The sequence below is a fragment of the Prosopis cineraria genome, unplaced genomic scaffold, assembly GCF_029017545.1.
Source record: "Prosopis cineraria cultivar Desert tree isolate PC_DT_omini unplaced genomic scaffold, ASM2901754v1 PC12, whole genome shotgun sequence".
In the NCBI taxonomy this organism is placed as follows: Eukaryota; Viridiplantae; Streptophyta; class Magnoliopsida; order Fabales; family Fabaceae; genus Prosopis; species Prosopis cineraria.
Genome location: NW_026555343.1, coordinates 28,925,682 through 28,945,356, shown reverse-complemented (window position 1 = coordinate 28,945,356; position 19,675 = coordinate 28,925,682). Strand labels below are relative to the sequence as shown.

At 28.5% G+C, this 19,675-nt stretch overlaps 1 pseudogene; it reads right to left on the bottom strand.

Moving 5' to 3' along the window:
* Positions 1–16,911: 16,911 nt before the first annotated feature.
* LOC129289516 (geraniol 8-hydroxylase-like) lies at positions 16,912–18,962 on the bottom strand (annotated as a pseudogene).
* Between the last annotated feature and the right edge of the window lie 713 nt (positions 18,963–19,675).

The window sequence follows — 19,675 nt, the reverse complement described above, 5'->3', positions numbered from 1 at the left end:
GTTGTCACCTTGAAGGTTGATGGATTTGTCCCTCTCCACATGACATAGTGATTGTAGTGGTTATATTCAAGATGGAAAAGGTAATTTGGTTGAAGGGATTTTAGTTTCAAACTTATTAATTTCCTCTTATTATTGCAGGGTTTTGGCCATTGTTCAAGGATTAAATCTTTGCTGGGTTAATGGTTTGTGTGCCTTGGACATTTATTGTGACCACATTGAAGCCATTAATTTGATTAACAAAAGGTGTGCTAAAAATCACATCCCTTTAAGGACATTATGGATAGTGCACGACTTTGGCTACCACAAGAGTTTAGCTACTAATTATGTGTCTAGAGAATTGAATTGTACTATCAATTATCTAGAAAATTTGTCTCATAGTTTAGATGTGAATTTTTATATCTTTGATCACCCCCACCTCCCTCGCAAGAGAGGCACATGATGAGAGTGATCAGTCTGAAACTTAGTTGATGTAATTTTTATTTCTATATATGCACTTTTCATCATCCAAAAATTTAAGGAACTTAAACAATACTAAAAGTATAGATAAATTTAAACTTTTATAAAAAGCATAATAATCTGGGCATTATCTCAAAAAGAGGCTTAGAGATCGATATATAAAAAATAACAATAAATCATATATAAACTCATGAAAAACTAGTTTAAGTTGTTAATATTTAAAAAAATTGTAAACTTTGGATGAATATTTATTAATAATAATATTTAAATTATTAAATATGAAAATATTTAATATTTTTGTAATATATATAAACTAAACTTTGTTTTAACAAGATTTCAGGATGCCCGATGCTCCTAGAAAATAACTTTAAAGGTGCTCAACGCTCCTAGAAAAAAAGTTTAGGGGCAAATGAATACCAAAGAATATGATCAAAGTCTAACATGTCAATATGCGTGGAGCTCACATACTTGCCACGTCAACAGAAAATGGCAATGTTAACGGCTGACTAATAGAAAGAGTTTTTTGTTCCTTAGAAAAGTAGTTTAGGAGCAATTTGTCCCATTTATCAATATAGAGTGCCTAGTGCTCCTCGAAAAAAATTTAAGGGTAAAAATACTCTTTAACCCCTATATTTTAGACAAGAAAAATCAAAAAGGAAGGACCTACTCCCTCTTTCACACCTAATATATGTAGATGTATGTATGTATATAAGAAATGGATGATGCTAAGTACATGAAAAGATTGTGTGTCTAACATAGACTATCTTTCCTATTTTGCCTTCAATAATTAATAAGTATAGAGTAGTTTGGACGATAAAAATATAGTATAGAGAAAAGAGAAAATGGATATTTGAAGTGATAACTATATATGAGGGTATTTTTTACGAATATCATAATAAATATTCATAAAAGGTTATATTACTTATAGTTGGTAATAAAAAATTTATCTAGTTTAATTTGTTCATATTTATGTAAAGGACAGAACGGAATATATATTCTATTATTTCATCCCACCTAAGGGCTTGTTTTGTCCCTTTCAAAGTTTTTCTTTTTAAAAACTATTTTGTAAACAAATTTTTAATTTTTTTTTTTCAATTAAATAAAATAAAATCGTTTGATTATGTTAAATTAAAAATAATTTTAGAATTAAAAAACAACTAATAATGGTGGTCAATTATTAGTAGTTAACAATGATTGCTTATAATAGTGGTCAAGCAAAAAAGTTGTTTGGGTTTCCTTATCTATACATTCTCTTTTTAGAAGTGATGATGTGTGTACATTTTTTTTTAATAATTATTTTATATTTTCTTTACAATCAAAATTGAACCTGCAAGACTTAGCATTAAAACAGCCAACACAACATCACAATGGAGCACGCAACTATTATCAACTATTCAAGTTGACAATACTCATAGCCAAAGTCCAACAAATTATCAAAATATGCTAACTAGAGTTTAATTCCCTTCTAACTTTCCTATAAATCTATATATGATATTACTAAGTGTAAAAACTCTTAATGAAGATGCCTTTTGAGACTATTTTAAATATAATTTATTTCTTCACTGGTGTAGGAGTCCTTGTGTGAAAAGGCTACAACTTTAAATTCATAAATAAATTAAAATTAGCAATAAATATACTGAAAAAATTTCAAATCCTCACAAAACTAATAATATTGAAATCAAATAACTAGTTACAAGGGTGAAACTTTCATTAGATCTAGGTTAAATAATCTTGTACATATAGCTAATGATTGTAACATTCCAAAATTTACACTAATATAGAAATAGGCTTTGGTGGCATTTAAAATTTTAATTTCATGGATATGAAATGCTATAAGATTAGTGTTATCTTAAATTTTAAATGGCGTTTCATTAATTAATAAATGCCATAAGAAGTAGCAACAATGATATCTCTCTACTTACTTTTAAGAAATAAAAGGAAAGAGAGATGGTTTAGAAATGCCACCGTTCTACTTACTTTTAAAAAAATAAAAGGAAAGAAGTAGTGTTTCCTTACGCAAGAACTGCTATCCCCCTTTTTCCTTTTCTATTTAAAAAAAAAGTAAGGTAGCATTTTCTTAAACATCGCCTATCATTTTATTTAAAAAATGGAAGCATCACTTTTTAATATATAGCTATATATATATATGTATGTATGTATGTATATATAATCTCTTCTATACATCATCAATTCATATACATAATGGTTTAGTAAATATAAAATTAATTTCTACAATAAACTTTATTCATACATTTAACAAAAATAAATAATCAATTCACATTATACAAAACGTTAACAAATTTCGCAACGTCATAAAAATATCAAGGATAAAAAAAAAAAAAAAAGCATTAAATATTAGCTAAGAGATAATAATAAGGTTTGTCAGCAAGTTTTGCAACAAAGTTGTACAAAGCAATACCTATAACAAAATAAATAAATAAAATTTGAAAAAAAATTATGACTAATGTAAGAAACATTAAAGATTAACAAAGATGTACTTGCATGAAGATAAAAATTAAATTCAAAGAAATGTACTTGCCCGCAGGTAAAAAATTAAATACAAAGAAATTAAAACAATTTATATAAACTATGAAAAAGACAAGCTATTATCTTGCCACACAAGTTTTGATTCTCCTTTAAACATTAAATAGATACATATCAGAAAAAGAGAGAGGCAAGTTTTAAATTAGAAAAAAGTTTTTTCCCCTCCATAATTAATAGAGATTATCATCATTACCTTCTTAAAAATCTAAAACTAAAACAAACCAAGCCCTTGATTACTAAAACACAAAGATTGAAGATCCCATAGTTTGTTTCCCACATCTCATTAAAGCTTTTATACCTAAAGAATTGTTTCACCAATAGATATGCATATTAGCAAATTAAAAGAATAAACCCTTGAAGAGTGAAAAGAAAAATTATCAACTGAAAGATAACAAAACAAAATCATGAAGATGTATATACATGTGTGTGTGTGTGAGAGAGGGGGGGTAAGAAAAATGAAAAAAAAAATAAACCTATTATTAGTGTACTCATACAAGCAATTTCGACCAGAGAAAATGATAAGAGCGATTTCAGCAATTAAAAAATAGATAACTCACAAGTTGCGAGAGAGAAGAGCAAGCAATTGAAAGAGAGAATGACCAACACAAGAATATTAGAATTTAGAAATTTCAAAAAAACTCATGACACATAATGAAAAAGCTATCTCCAATTTAAAAAAAAAAATTATAGCAATGATGGCACTTCTTCATAAAAGAAATGCCAATTTTCTTTTTTTTTGTAAAATTAAACAAATTGATAACAAATTTTATTGTGAAGAGCCACCACTCTCATTTAAATAAGTTTTTTAATATTTAATATTTAATAAATAATGTTTAATAATTATATATTTTAAAAATAATATTTATTAACAAAGAATTTAATTTATAAGAGAGAAGCGGCATTTTCGTCACCTCTCTCATTTAAAATCATTTTTTAATATTTAATATTTAATAAATAATATTAAATAAAAATATACTTTAAAAATAATGTTAATTAATAAAAAATCTAATTTACAAGAGAGAGGTGATGTTTTCATCATCTAGAAATGCCACCTATCTCATTAAATAATTTTTTAATATTTAATATTTTAATAAATAATATGTAATAGTTATATATATTTTAAAATAATTTTAATTAATAAAAAAATTAAATGTAGAAGAGAGGGGTGACAATGACATTTCCATCATATGTAATCACAATAATAATATTTAATATTGTTGTAAATAATACAATTATAATAACACAAATCATTATTATTATAATTAAGATAATATATACTCTTTTCGTTCAAAAATGTAAGGTATTTTTTTGAAGAATTAGATGTTAAAAAATGTAAGGTATTTTTAGTCTTTTAAATTATAATCATTGCCTTTTTTTAAATGTCCCTATTGATATTGACTTTATATTTTCATAAGGTATTTAATAAGGATAAATATGAAATATAAGGTTAGCTTGAAAGTAGGTAACTATTTTAGTAGAGGATGAGATTCAATTAAAAATATCTTATATTTTTTCATGAAGGGAGCAATTATTATTTAAAAAATATTTAACATTACATCAAATAATTTACAACAAAGTAATAATACATTAAAAACTCTCAGGTGGCCTTTCTTTCTCAACAAAACGCCACCTATGATTATTTTAATAAAATATACAGAATTAACAAAATATAATGTACTGGAAAAAATCTGTAACTTCAAATAAAATAATTAATAATCAAATAATAAAAAAATTAAAGACACACAGGTATAAAGTAATTTAAAAATATTTTTTAAATACAATATTAACATAAAATAATTATTGATTTAATAAAATAAATTAAAACACTTAGGTGGCGTTTCCTTACGACAGGAAACTCCATCTAAGGTTAACTAAATAAATATTTATTAAATATTATATTTATAATAGAATAATTTTAAAAAATATCTTTAAATAAAATAATTAATTATAAAATAAAATAAATGAAAATCATTTGGTAGTGTTTCCTCAACCAAGACGCCACCTAACATTAATTTTATAAATATTTATTGCATATTATATTTATTATAAATAATTATCGTAAAAAATTTATCTTAAATAAAATAAATGAAAACCATTAGGTGGAATTTCCTCAAATGCCACCTTATTGATAAAAAAAATATTTATCAAATATTATATTTATTATAAAATAATTATAGAAAAAAATAAACCTTTAAATAAAATAATTAACTATCAAATAAAAAAAATTAAAACCTCTATGTAACGTGAAATGCCACCTAAGATTAATTAATTAAAAATATTTATTAAATATTATATTTATTATAAAATAATTATTAAAATATATGTTTAAATAAATAAATAAAAACTATAGGTTCAAGAGTAATTAAACAAAATACTTAATATTATATTTATTATAAAATAATATTAAAAATTATTTTCAAATAAAATAAATGAAAATTATCATGTGGCATTTTGAAACTCCATCTAAGATTAATAAAATAAATATTTATTAAATATTATAGTTGCTATAAAATGATTGTTGAAAGAAATATATTGTAATTTTGTATTTTTAGTTTTAAATTATTGTGATATGTTAATAATGATTATTAATTAAGTAATTATTTTATAATATAATTGGCACTTAATGTCAGTGACGCAAGGCTCGTTGACGGCGGAGAATGACAGGGATGAGCCAAAAAAAACGGTGTTCGTAATGAAGGAGAGTGCTTTTGTAGAGAAAGGGAGAGGTTTCACAACAGGAAAGAGAGCTTGATGAATCCGAAAACATGACGTCAGCTTGAACGGAGGCATTCAAAAAGTTTTATAAATATTGAGACTATATAACAGTTAAGTCAAAAAAAAAATACTATATAGTTTTTAGTATTAAATATTGAAACTATACAATGTTGTATAATTCTAAAGATTATATAACGGTTATTTGTAAACGATCATTATATAGTCTTTAGCCAAAAAACAAAAACTATATAATGGTTTTATCACGTAACTACTATATAAATGTACCAGTTATATAATAGGATAAATAATAATAATATAATCATTAACTTCTTATTTTTATTGAGCTTTACTTTTAATTCTTATAATTTTTTTAAATGTTTTCAATATCTATAATTTTAACAAATTATGTAACATTTGTAACTCTGGTTCTCTTATAATTTCACACCGTTTTTTTACATTGGGAAAAAAAACTACATGGATTAAAATCTAATAAAATTAAAGGGACCAACAATTATGTGTTTTCCTTATAACAGTTTTTACAGTGACCATAGAGAATGTTATATGTAGGTTATATTTCTAGTAGTGAAAATAAATTAAGGATTAATTACAGTAAACATTTTAATCCATAATTTTTAATTATTTAAGGCATAATTGTTAGAATTAATCAGCTCCATTGAATTGTAGTACGGTGAATAGATTAAAATTTTTTAGCATTTATACATGAAGAAGTAATGCAAAGTAGTGATCATCCTTGTGTTGTTCAGGACCTCAGAACAGTCTATGGCATGTAGCTTTTAAATTTTACATCCCCTTCCATCAGCTCACACGCCTTAGGCCTCGCTTCGTTTTCACTTTTACCATTTAAAAAATCCTTTTTAAATGTAATTTAAACTCAAATATTGTTTGATTATAAATTTTTTAAAAAAAAATTATTTCAAATGTACTTTCTAAATCTCAATTAAATGTGCTTTCCTAAAAGTTAAGTGTGTTTGATTTTCAGTTTGACAAAAATCAGTTTGATGAAAGTTCATTTGATAAAAGTCAGTTTAGTAAAAGTTAGTTGTTGTAACAAAATTTGTGTTTGAATATATTTTTCAAAAGTCAGTTTGACAAACAGAAAGTTGTTTGGATTAATAAAAGTTTATTCTTTTGAAATGTACTTTTTAATGTGTAATGATCAAAAGGACATTAAGAAATGATAATTTATAATTTTAATTATACAAATATAATATATTAGTAATGTTTGAAAAATGTGAAAGAAATTTTAAAATAACATAAAATTAAAATGTTAAATAATAAGAAAAAAATATAAAATTTAATTTTGGACAAATTTATGTAATAAATAGTTAAACATTGGCTAATATTGAATAGTTACATGATTAATGGTTCAATCTATAATATATAATCTGATCTCTAATAGAATCTCGAACCATATTCATCTCTCTATCAGAAGCCACGCTTGAAATTGTACTTGAAATTATTGATGAAAATACATGCTCATCATTATCATCGTTAGTATTAACCATATTTTCATCCTCAAAATGCCTAAAGTCAGAATCAGTTATAGATTTTCTTCTAATAAAATTATGTATAGCCATTGTTGCACCAACGATACGAACTTGCGTCACAAATGGATAGCTAGGCATGTGTCGTAAGATTGTGAATCTGTTTTTCCAAACCCCAAAAGTCCTTTTAATCGTGGTCCTTAAGCTTGATAATAATAATTAAAAACCTCATTATCGTTTGCAAATCCAGATGAACGCCTGAAATCTGGGAGGTGGTACCTATGAGATCTATAAGGGACCTAAATATCCATGTGGCGTTGGATAGTCGGCATCTAATAAATAATATTTACCTACCAATAAAAAAATTATAAGATCCCAAAGAATATTAAGTAAATTATTTTAAATTAAATAAATATAAAATATACCTTAGGGTGGATGTGGAAATTTCATGTCCGGCCTTGTGAGTGCATAGTCAAACAAACGAGCATCATGGGCAATCCCTTCCCATCCAGCCATGACATAAGTGAAGCACATATCCCAATCACATGCGGCCATTATATTTTGTGTTGGAATACCTTTCCTTCCAATAATTTTCCCTTGCTCTTCAACACTAACTACGCATGGGATATGTGTTCCATCGATTGCTCTTATGGCATCTTTAAAGAATGGCCAATATCACGGATCACCTAAAATTTTTGGATGAATATCTTGAAAAGTGCGATCTTTTGGTTGGATATATTCCTTTGCTAGCTTCTCACAAGCATGCAATACATTTTTGAAATGTCGGTGAATAGTCTCTGCTGAATGTTGAAATCGTTCTTGTGCCATCCTATTTCCCCACCCCATGTCCAACAATATTTAAGAACATACCAACCATTTCATGAATCCCTGTTCTTCTAGTTGGAGACAAACTATGTTGCACGAGTTCATCACAAAGTTGGAAAAAAACATCTTTTTCCATGCGAAACATGTCATAACAACGTTGAGGATGCCCTTGCAAAATTTCTTGCACCCATGCATGACCTGATTGTGAAGTGGTTCTACAAGGCTCTTTCAATAAAGTTGTTGAGTAATTAGATATTATTGCAGTAATAGCCTCAATCTCATCGTCTTCCGCATGTACAAGTAATTGTAATAAGCGAGATTGCATATTGTCATCCATAAAAACTGCATAGCATAAGTAAACAATTATTACACTATTATTCATGACTTAACATAAGAAACACATAACACAAGAGTCAAATAACATAGTCAGTTTCAAAACAAAGTTAATAACATAAACGGCACTAGCTAAATTTAAAACATTGAGAAGGCAAGCTAAGATTGATCTAATCTGCTTTTTTTCCCCAAGCACCTCAAATAGGCCACTAATGCTCTTTTGTTGTCCCTAAGCCCAATATACATGTCCCTTGCAGTCTTATTAACAAAGCCACAGCACACTGTCCAAGAATCGACTCATCATAAGCAATCTCTCTCGATTCCATAAAGTTCCTTTGCAACATCCACCACATTTTGATCAACTGGTTTTGTGCCACCCTCTATGGAATTAAGAATTGACTTCAATGTTGAAACCCTATCCTCTGTGTGGACACCAAGCAACTCACTAAATCAACCATCACAGTTGCAAGATGTTTTCCCTTTTTGTTTTGACCACTTTCACCTATCTTTGTCTTGCTCCTCGAATTAGAACCACCACTGTATGCATTGTTCAAGTTGACCTGCCCAATTTCTGGAAGAGCTCCTCCACTAATATTTCTCACATCATCACTGTCTCCTGATCCTTCGGTCAAATCCAGTTGAGGCCTATACACATCTTATGTGTCATCAGTCGCAGGTGTCCACAGGTAAGTACCTCGAGCTGCAACTGGCTGGAACAACTGTGTCAATTCTTGTACATATGGAAGTGGTCTATGTCTGAATTTTCCATACTCAGGATTCTGCTGTACATTACAAGAATTGAGTTCAATATATTTACAAAATAAAGCATCAAATATATAGCATGCCGTATATAACTATATACCTTAATCTTTTGACTCCACCACTCATCCGGTGCTGAAATAGTATTCTTTTCGTCATCCCATCCCAAGCCAGTCTCTTTGTTCAGCAATTTGTCCCATATATTTCAGTCTTTTCTCAAATTATCCCATTTATTTTTTAACTGCTTCTTATCATAACTTCTAGAGTTCAAAGCATTGAATTGTTGCATTAACGCTTCCAAACCTTCCTTTGATAAGGTAGAGCCCTTGCGCTCATTTTTTTTAACTTGTTGAAAGCTAATTTGAGGAACAGTTCGGTCTCTTCGATAGTCCACAATGCCTTCTCCTTACTCATATTTACTATTGAAATATTACATTCTCAATAATTAATTAACATAAATTAGACCTATTTGTCAATTCACATTTAACAGGAACAAAGCAACTAATAATTAATTAAGTAAAATCATCCAATATTCATTTATGAAACCATACCAAAACCCATAATTTAACATTAGTTTGAACAATAAAATAACTTGAAAATACACATAACATACATAAATTCAAAATAATTCATCAGCAATTGAGTACAAAAAATTTTTAAAACAAAACATTCTCAAGAAAGAAATCAAAACCCAAGAACCAATCATTGATTATAAAAAAATTTACACATTTATACAAAGAGCAAAACTATTTTTAAACTTAAATAATTCAAGATCTAAAAACAGAACCAAGCATTTCCACCATTTCAGTTCCTATTCATTCAGCATAACAAAACTTTGACCCATACACAGAGCACAACTATGTTCAAATTCACAACATTTCTATTCAATAAGTATGAGAAAAGTTTGAACCTGTCTTTCTTCTTCAAGGTTCAAATTCCCAACGTCCAAAGCTTTCAAGTTTGGAATGCAAGTAGAAGAACGATTAAACAGATCGAAGAAGACCTTCAACCAAAAAAAAAAAAGAGCATAAGCAACCGAAAATGGTGACTGAAATGGGAAGAAACGTCCAGAAGCTCTCAAGTTTTGGAATGCAAGTGGAAAAAACGGTTAACAGATCAGAAGAACCTTCAACCGAAAAAAAAGAGCATAAGCAACCTTCAACCGTAAAGAAGCTCTAATCATCCGAGTTTAGTTCAAGCCTCAAGTTTTTTACTTCTATCAACTTCACAATGCTGTCCCAGACCCAAAAGAAGCTCGATCCATGAGCTACCACCGGAAAATGGTGACTGAAATGGCGAGGAAGGATGACAGAACTAGGCCACGAGCTCAGCGAAGGAAGAAAGTCATATCTATGACTAGGATGGCAGGAGAGAGATGGAGGAGAGAAGGATGAAAGTCACCGGAGATCTAACGGGCGGATGAGGCAAACGAACACAGCACAGAGAAGAGAGATGAAGAGTTATCTGTGACCCAGTATGGTGGGGGAAGACGAACGCGAGAATGATGAGAAGACTCACCGGAATGATGAGACGAATGCGACAATGTGAGAAGACTCACCGGAATATGATAGAGGTGTACTGACGGTGGACGACGCGGAAGAGGCGGAGGAGAGCAGACCGCAGACACGACAAACTGGAGGAAGCAGGTGAGATCTGAAACATGAAAGAAGACAAGCTCGATAGGAAAAAAAGACAGATATGAGCAGGGGTATCATGGTCATTATTTACTCATTTTTTCTCATTTTCAGTACTATTTTTTAAGTATTTTCATCCATATATTGGTTTTTCAATTTTTCAATACTCATTTTTCATGTTTTGAGTAATTAAAAGCACTTATCTTTAATTCTTTTGAGCATTGAAAACATCTAAGATGAATACTAATAAAATTAAAAAAGTAAGTATTGAAAATTCTAAATATGACTATTGAAAATGTGAAAATGGGCTTTGAAAATATTAAGATGAGTAGCTTAAAAAATTCAATTAGAAAACTTTTAATTTCAACAAAAATCGATGATCTTTTAATGAAATTTTATAATTGTAAGGGTCATTAACAATAATTAATATTCTTAAAAAGTTCTTAAATATTATTTTCCCAATTTAATATGTGAAGTAACGTACTTATACACATATTTTATGAGGGCATTAAAACTAATATTGTGAATTATATATATATATATATAATATATAACATTGAGCAAAAGTGAAATTTTTCTATGGAGAATTGGGCTTGCCCCAATATATCTACAATTATGGTACATCCTTGTACAGCGAGCAATTAAATTCTTCAAGGCCTTGGTTCTGCATTGTATTCTCAAATTTTATTGGGTCTTGCTTTGAAACAAAACCCCTATATGGATCATTTACTAAAATTCTCCCAAAGTTTTATGTTATTTACATTTTTCTTTCCTATTTTTTTTGTTTCATTGTATCCCTCATCAAGGCAGATAAGATGAAAAGATTTATACGGCTAATTCCGTTCTTGTTATGTATGGAGAATTACCAGGTCAGAAATTTAACATCAAGAAATTTACAGGAAGAAAAAATCAGTTTATCTTCCGGGTTCGTGCTAAATTTTCGTCAAAGATGGAAAAATACTTGAGGCTTATATAGACTTCGATTGAGACAAATCATTGTATCAAGAAGTTGTGGGATAAAATTAACTTTGCCCAATGTTTTGAAAAAATAATAATAAAATCTCTCTGAATTATATAAATAACAATCTACTCCCTCAATAGTCGAATGCCATAATTCCACTGATATCTCTAGGGATTTTTCTATTATGAATGAATTAATATAACTAACTAAATTGTCCTTAATTTAAATTGACAAATTGCCCTTAACATACAAACTTGTAATTTAATGTTGTATTTTTGCAATTTTAAGAAGTAAAGTTGTAATTCTTTAAATAAAACATGTGATTGGCACTTGTTATTTTCAACACTAACAATATCAGGAATTTGACATGCGAATTTATTATTTGTTTTTGCATTTTTACGATTTTAAGAAAAAAAGTTATAATTCTTTAAACAAAATTTGTGATTAACACTTGTTATTTCCAACATGTTAGTAATATTAAAAATTTGACATGCGAACTTGTAATTTATTATTGTATTTTTGTAATTTTAAGAAGAAAAATTGTAATTCTTTAAACAAAACTTATGATAGAATCAAGGACAATTTAATCATTTATATTAATTCATTAATAACAAAAAGTCCTAAAGGACTTCAATGAAATCATGGTATTTTAAGAGATCAGATTGTTATTTATATAATTCAAAGAAATTTTATTATCATTTTTTCATGTTTGTTTTATTTTGACCCTTTAATTTTATAAAGCATCTTTTAAGTCCTTTAATTTTAATATTATTAGTTTCATCACAACAAAATTTTATATTGACCTTTTACATATTAACAAAATATTCTCAAATACTAATATATTAAGTTTAATTTTTTTAAAAATAATAATAATTGATATAAAAATAATTTATTGAAATGGCTGGAATTATGTGGTTGTAATGACATTGGAGACTTTTCAAGTCTCCATAACTTTATAGCAAAAACACTGTGGAGAGTTTTGCTTGAAGACAAATCAATCTTCTTTAATTTGCTAGAACCCACACTGAAGTCAAACTAGTTGTCTATTTTAGAAGAAAGATGAAGGTTCATAAACAGATCTCAACATCATGGGTGCTCATCATGAATTTTACCAGTATATTACATTTAAACTGTCTAAATTAATTATATTTTGTCTATATATTTTTAATATCTTCTTATTTTAATACATGTTGGATTTGAAATAAGTGTACTTAGTATTCTTTCAATTTTTTTTTACAAAAAATAATAATTCACCTTATCATTTACAAAATTACAAATGAAAAACTTTAAATTTCAACCATACATGTAAATTATATTTGGATAAGGGTGAGAACCCTGGCGCCATGATAAGCACATGATGGGGGTCCTTGGCATTGTTACTCATCCGTGCAACAACGGTCATTTGTGGTGGCCAATAAAGCATGATAACAGGCCCACATGCTTCAAATTTTAGCAGTATATGACTTGTGGTTTAAAATAGTATCCATGAAACTCAAAAGTTATAATTGAACATTTATTAAGTGAGTAAATTTATATCAATTACAATCAAAGTCACCAAATTCAGATTTAGTTTTGGTAAACAAATTAATCAAATACTCCACGTGATATATTAATTACTTTTAAATATAAAAGTTGGTCCAATTTACATAAGGTGTTCAGTTAGAATATTAAATGATTTTTCATTTTTATCTCTATAATTTTAATATCTCTTCATTTCTTCTTTTTATCCATTAATCATCATTTTTTGATTTTCACATTTAACTTCAATTACGATGGCGTGACATATATGTTCTTGGTCGATTACTTTATATAAATAAAAATATTAATTCATATCTTTAAAATTATTAACTAGTTGTATCAAATATTTAGATAATTACTCATCATATAATAGAGGGTGACGTTTTAAATTGACTCTCCCACTTAAATGTAGGATTTCTATTTAAAAAAAAAAATTAGATGCTCTCCGGACAGGGATTCTACCAAGCCTTCTTTAGGATTGGAGGAATTGATTCAACACATATCACAAAGTGAAAAGATTTTTATTAGAGGAGACTTTAATAGGCATGTCAGGAGGAAGGCTAGTCAGTATGCAAAAGTGCATAGTGGTTTTGGTTTTAGAGAACTAAACAATGAAGGATAAACTCTTCTTGATTTCTCATTGGCGCATGATTTTAAAATTTACCAACACTTGTTTCAAAAAGAGAGAAGAGCATCTCATCACTTATAAAAGTAGAGAGGTCACATATTAATTTTCTTTTGGTTAGGAACACAGATAGAACACTTTGTAAAAATTACAAGATGATTCCCCGAGATGCTATAACGACATAACATAAGGTCCTTGTCCTTGATGTGTGTATTATGAGTAAAATTCAAAAATGTCGATAAGTAATAACACCAAGAATTAGGTGGTGATAATTAAAATGTAAGAAGTAAGATATTTTCAAACAGAATCTTTTAGACAAAAAAATTTGAGAATCTCAAGGAAGTGGTAATATCTAATGGGAGGATATGGCTAAAAGATAAGAGAGGTTGCAAAAGTAGTTTTAGGAGAATCAAAAATTTTTGATCCGAGAGATAAGAGTCTTGATGGTGGAATAATAGTATGCAATATAAAATCAAACATAAGAACTATTTTAAAGTCATACATTTGTATAACAATGAGAAAAATTGAGAAAGGTATTGTATGGCTAAGAACAAAACTAAGAGAGCTGTGAATAAAACTCGTTCTAAAGCTTTTGAAAAATTTTAAAAAAACCTTGAGACAAAGGAAGGAGAATAAAATATTTATAAAATTGTTAAGAGTAGGGAAAGAAAATTAAAAGATCTAGAATAGCTAAGGTGTATAAAGGATGAAGAGGAAAGAATTTTAATTACAGATGATGAAATTAAAAATAAATGAAAAACTTACTTTTCCAAACTTTTCAATGATGGAGAAGGCTCATCTAGTAATTTGGAGGATTTAGTAACTCGTAAAAGAGAACAAAATTTATCATTCTATTGAATAATATGTGATAAGGAGGTAAAGAAAACTCTTAAAAAAATGACAAGTGATAGAGCTAATAAACCTGATTGTATATATATTGAAGTGTAGAATGTTTAGGTGAAGAAGGGATAAGATGGTTAACTAGTTATTTAATATGATTTTACGGTTCAAAAAAAATGCCTGACGATTGGAGGAGAAGTACACTAATTCTATTTATAAAAATAAAGAGGATATTCAAAATTATATTAATTATAAAGGAATTAAACTCATGAGTCACACAAATAAAATTGTGAAAGAAAATAATTGAACATATGTTGAGATTGAAAACAAATTTTTGAAAATCAGTTTAGTTTTATGCCAAATAGATCGACTACAGAGGTGATTTATCTACTAAGGGAATTAATGAAAAAAATCTCGTTGTAAAGATAAAATTTACACATGATTTTTATTAATTTAAAAAAAGCTTATGACAGTATACCAAGAAAGTGCCTTGGAAACATTAAAAAAGAAGGGAGTGCAAATTACTCATATTAATGTTATACAAGATATGTATGAGAGAGTAAAAACTAGTATAAAACGTCTAGTGGTCAAATAAATGACTTTTCTATAAAGATTTGATTACATCAGGGATTATCTTTGAGCCATTATCTATTTAATTTGGTCCTAAATGTTTTGCCAAAACATATTTAAGGAAAAATTCTCAGATGTATACTCTTCGCGAATGATATAGTTCTTATAGCAAAAACAAAAGAAGAGATTACTTATAAACTTGAGTTATAAAAGAGGACATTCGAGTCGAAAAGTTTCCATCTAAATAGGAGTAAGATGGAATATTTATATTGTAAATTTGAAAGTAAAATTGAAAGATCAAATTATACCTCAAGTGAAAAAGTTTAGATTTTTAGAAGTCATTATTCAAAATAATAATGAAATCAGTGACAATATTTCACATAGAATTCAAACTGGGTGGTTTAATTGAAGAAAAGCTAAAAAGGTTATTGACGACTATAAAATGCTGAATAAACTTAAAAAAAAAATTTATCATACTACTATCAAACCAATTATATTACATAGTAGTAAATGTTAGATTCTAACAGGATAGCAAGAACATAAAGTTGGAGTGGCAAAAATGAGAATGCTATAATGGATATGTAGACATATACGTAAAGATAAAATTCAAAATAAGTATGTAGGTGAAAACGTGAGGGTAGCATCTATTGAAAAGAACATAGTTGAAAATCATTTAAAATGATTTGAACATGTATAAAAAAAACCACGAGGAAGAGTAAAATATATAATTTTGAACCCTATTAAGAGAGGTAAAGGAAAGTTTAAAAGAATATTCTTGAAAGTTGTTGAACACGATCTCTTAATTAATAATATTTCTAAAAACTTGATATATAATAAAACACAATGACATCTTATAATCCATATAACTGACCTCCACCTAATAAAATAAAGGCATGTTGTTGTTGTATCTTTCATTAAATATTCGAGAGAAAAAAATAAATTATTAAATTATGCATATTTGATAAGGGCAAATTAAAATTTAAAACTTATAAATAAAATCAAAAGTGTGCGTATGGCTGTGTTGCGTTGGAGGATTTTTTTTAAAAAAAAAAAAACCATAATGCAATTAAAAGAATGTAATATTTTGGATTTTGAGAGAATGTGATATGTTTTATTTCCTTTGCTCTTTTATATAAGATATTTAGAAAAAATATTTTTAATTATTTTTATAAGATACTTTATACTCCCATATTGTTCTTAAACTTAAAAGGCTAATATATAATTTAAGAAAACTTAAAAAATCAAGTTGATGACAATTAAACTTAAAAAACTAAATTAATAATTAAAATAAAGTTGAGGAATCGAAAGTTACATTATCAAAAAAAAAAAAGAAAGAAGAAGAAGGACAAAGTGTATATTTGAAATCTAACTTATATAAATTTTTAGTTTAATACTTTAATTTTATAAATTATTTCTTTAATCCTTTAATTATAATAGTTAACTTTAAATGATTATTTTTATATCAATCATTGTTATTTATAAAAATTTAATATATCAATATTTAAAAAATATTTTTAACATTTGAAAATTGAATGTAGAAATGTTTTGTTGATAAAACTAACAATGTTACAGTTATAAAATTCAAAAAACACTTTACAAAATTAAAAGATAAAAATAAAATCTTGCATAAATTAAAGCATCATATGCATATTTTAGCTAAAAGAAGAATTCAAAACTTAGTAGGCACAGCTCGAAGAGGTTGAGCCTTTTTCAAAGTCAATCCAAACTTCTCACTCATATTCATCTCTTTCGGCTGCAAACCATCCTCAAGAATCCAATCAAAGTTGTTCAGAAGAGTAACCAACATTAAGTGAACTGACCTATTTGCTAATGGCAATCCAGGGCATATCCTTCTTCCTGCTCCGAAAGGAATGAACTCAAAATCACGCCCTTTGAAATCAATCTCACATTCCAAAAACCTCTCTGGTTCAAACCGATATGGTTCCTTCCAAACTCTCAAGTCTCGTCCCATCGCCCACACGTTTACAAGAATCTGTGCATTTTTGGGCACTTGGAACCCACAAACCTGCACGTCTTTTTCTGATTTGCGAGGTATTAGAAATGGGACTGGTGGGTGTAAGCGAAGAGTCTCCTTCACCACTGCATTTAAATATGGTAATTCTGAGATTCTTGATTCTTCCAATTTCTTCCCATTTTTGCCAAGGACTTGTTGAAGCTCTTGTTTCGTTTTCATTAGTTTTTCTGGGTTGTGCATAAGCTCAACCATTGCCCATTCCACTGTGCTTGAGGTAGTGTCAATCCCAGCAGCAAATAAATCCTATAGAACAAAGTAATTTCAAGTTCAATTCATATTCTCTGATAATTTGGATCAAGAGCAACTCAAATAAGCCTAAAAAAATTAAAACTAGATTTGGGGATTTTTAAAATTGTTTTACTTCAAGTTTATTTGAGTCGCAAGAAGAAATATGGGTCAAACTTGAATTAGAATGGGTTTCACCTGAATATCCAATTTTTTAATTATTAATAAAATAAAATTAAAATTAGATAAAAATTAAAAATATTAATTTTTTAAAAATAAAAATTTAAGTTTATTAAAAAGATAAAATAAAATAATATTTAATAATTCAGATATCTGGATTACTTGAATAAACTGGAAAGCCTAAGATGTTAAAACTAAGCTTCGCTATATCAGAGTTTTTTTTTTTAATATTCATATATTTTAAATTCAATTCAAATAAAGTGCTGGTCTTTCCAAATTACAGGGTGCAGTTTCAGATCTTCTTGTATAGAAGAAAGGAAAAGCAAAAGTAGTACCAACCAAAAACAAGTGAAGCACATCTTCGCGAGTCAACTGAAAATCTAACATGAGATCCAGGAAAGAATCCATCACATCATTGGAGATCTCTGCAGATTCCATCTTTGAGTTTCTTCTCAAACGCAGTTTCTCTTCCACAATACCATCATAAAACTTAAGCAACTTCCCAAAATAATAATCCATCCTAGCCCGCGCACCTTGCGGATCAAGTGAGCGAAACACAGGAAAATAGTCCACAAGATTTGGCCTTCCACCTTCCACCATTATACCCCATATAGTGTCCTTAAACTCCTGAGCCTTATCAGAACTATATGAAGCCAAATCCATGGAGAAGAAAGTGTTAGATATAGAGTTAAGAGCTGTAGTAAAAGCAGCCTCGCCAATGTCCACAGCTTCCCCATTCCTGCATCGTTCTTCAACAAAATCTAAAAGCTCTTGAACCTTATTCTGACGAAGATACTGAGTAGAGTCAAGCTGGTTAGGAGAGAAGAGTTTTGTGGCACAAGCTCTTCTGAGAGATCTCCACTTGGAAGAAGCAGACATCCACACCATGGAAACTCTGTCATGGCCGAGAGAAGAAACTGTCTGGAACCGTTCTGCTAGAGAAGACTGAGTCGTTGGATTGAAGAACTTGTTTGGCCAGTTCAAAAGAGGAGATAACTATGGTGGTTATGGTCCCGAGCTTGAGGGTCATGATGGGTCCATAACGTTTAGAGAGATTTGTGAGAGATTGGTGAGGATTGTTGCCAAGATCCAAGATGTTTCCTATTATTGGGAATGGAGAAGGACCAGGAGGAAGGAGGTTCGAAGAAGATCTGGGGATTTTGTTGAAGATGATTTGAAGAATCGCCCAGAGAAATGGAAGCAGTAGAAGCAGCAGTGCCGTGAAGAAGCCCATGGCTTACTGTATTGCGACGAGTTTAGGCGTGCGTGCAGTGTCTGTGTATATATACAGTCAATTAAAAAAAAAAGAAAAACTTACATAGTATTATATATTTAATGCTCAAGACGTATGAAACTTTATGAATTATTTATTTTATAATAATTTTTATTCTTAATATTATTAATATATTAAAATTCATTTATTATAATTTAATTAGATAAAAACTTATAAAGTATATAAAACTAAATATCTAGTCATGTCTTCAAAGTACTTATACGGTAACCTTTTATTTGGATGTGTGTATTACTATTACGTGTTAGAGATTTAAATTCAATAAATGATCTAAATTTATTTACAATTATTCAAGAAATGTCTTGCATAACATTAACTACTGTTTGATTTTATTTATAATTTATAATGTCGGATTGAACCAATCGATTGAACTAATGAACTGGCCATGTGCTCAGTTCGATTTGATTATTTTTTGGGTGCTAGTCAACCTAAGTTAAACTCGATAACTAGAGATTAACTCGTCTAAATCCATGGGTAAGGTATGTTGGGTGGGTTATTTTTTTTAATTTCAAACACGCATTTAAATAATAATAACAAAATACAGAACCTTGATCTTGGACTTGTCCTTGCTGTTGTTGGTTCTCTCTTATCTCCTGTCACTGTCAAATCTGCTAAAGTCTACCTTGCCGTCGAGTCTCCTGGCCTAGAACGTTGCTTAG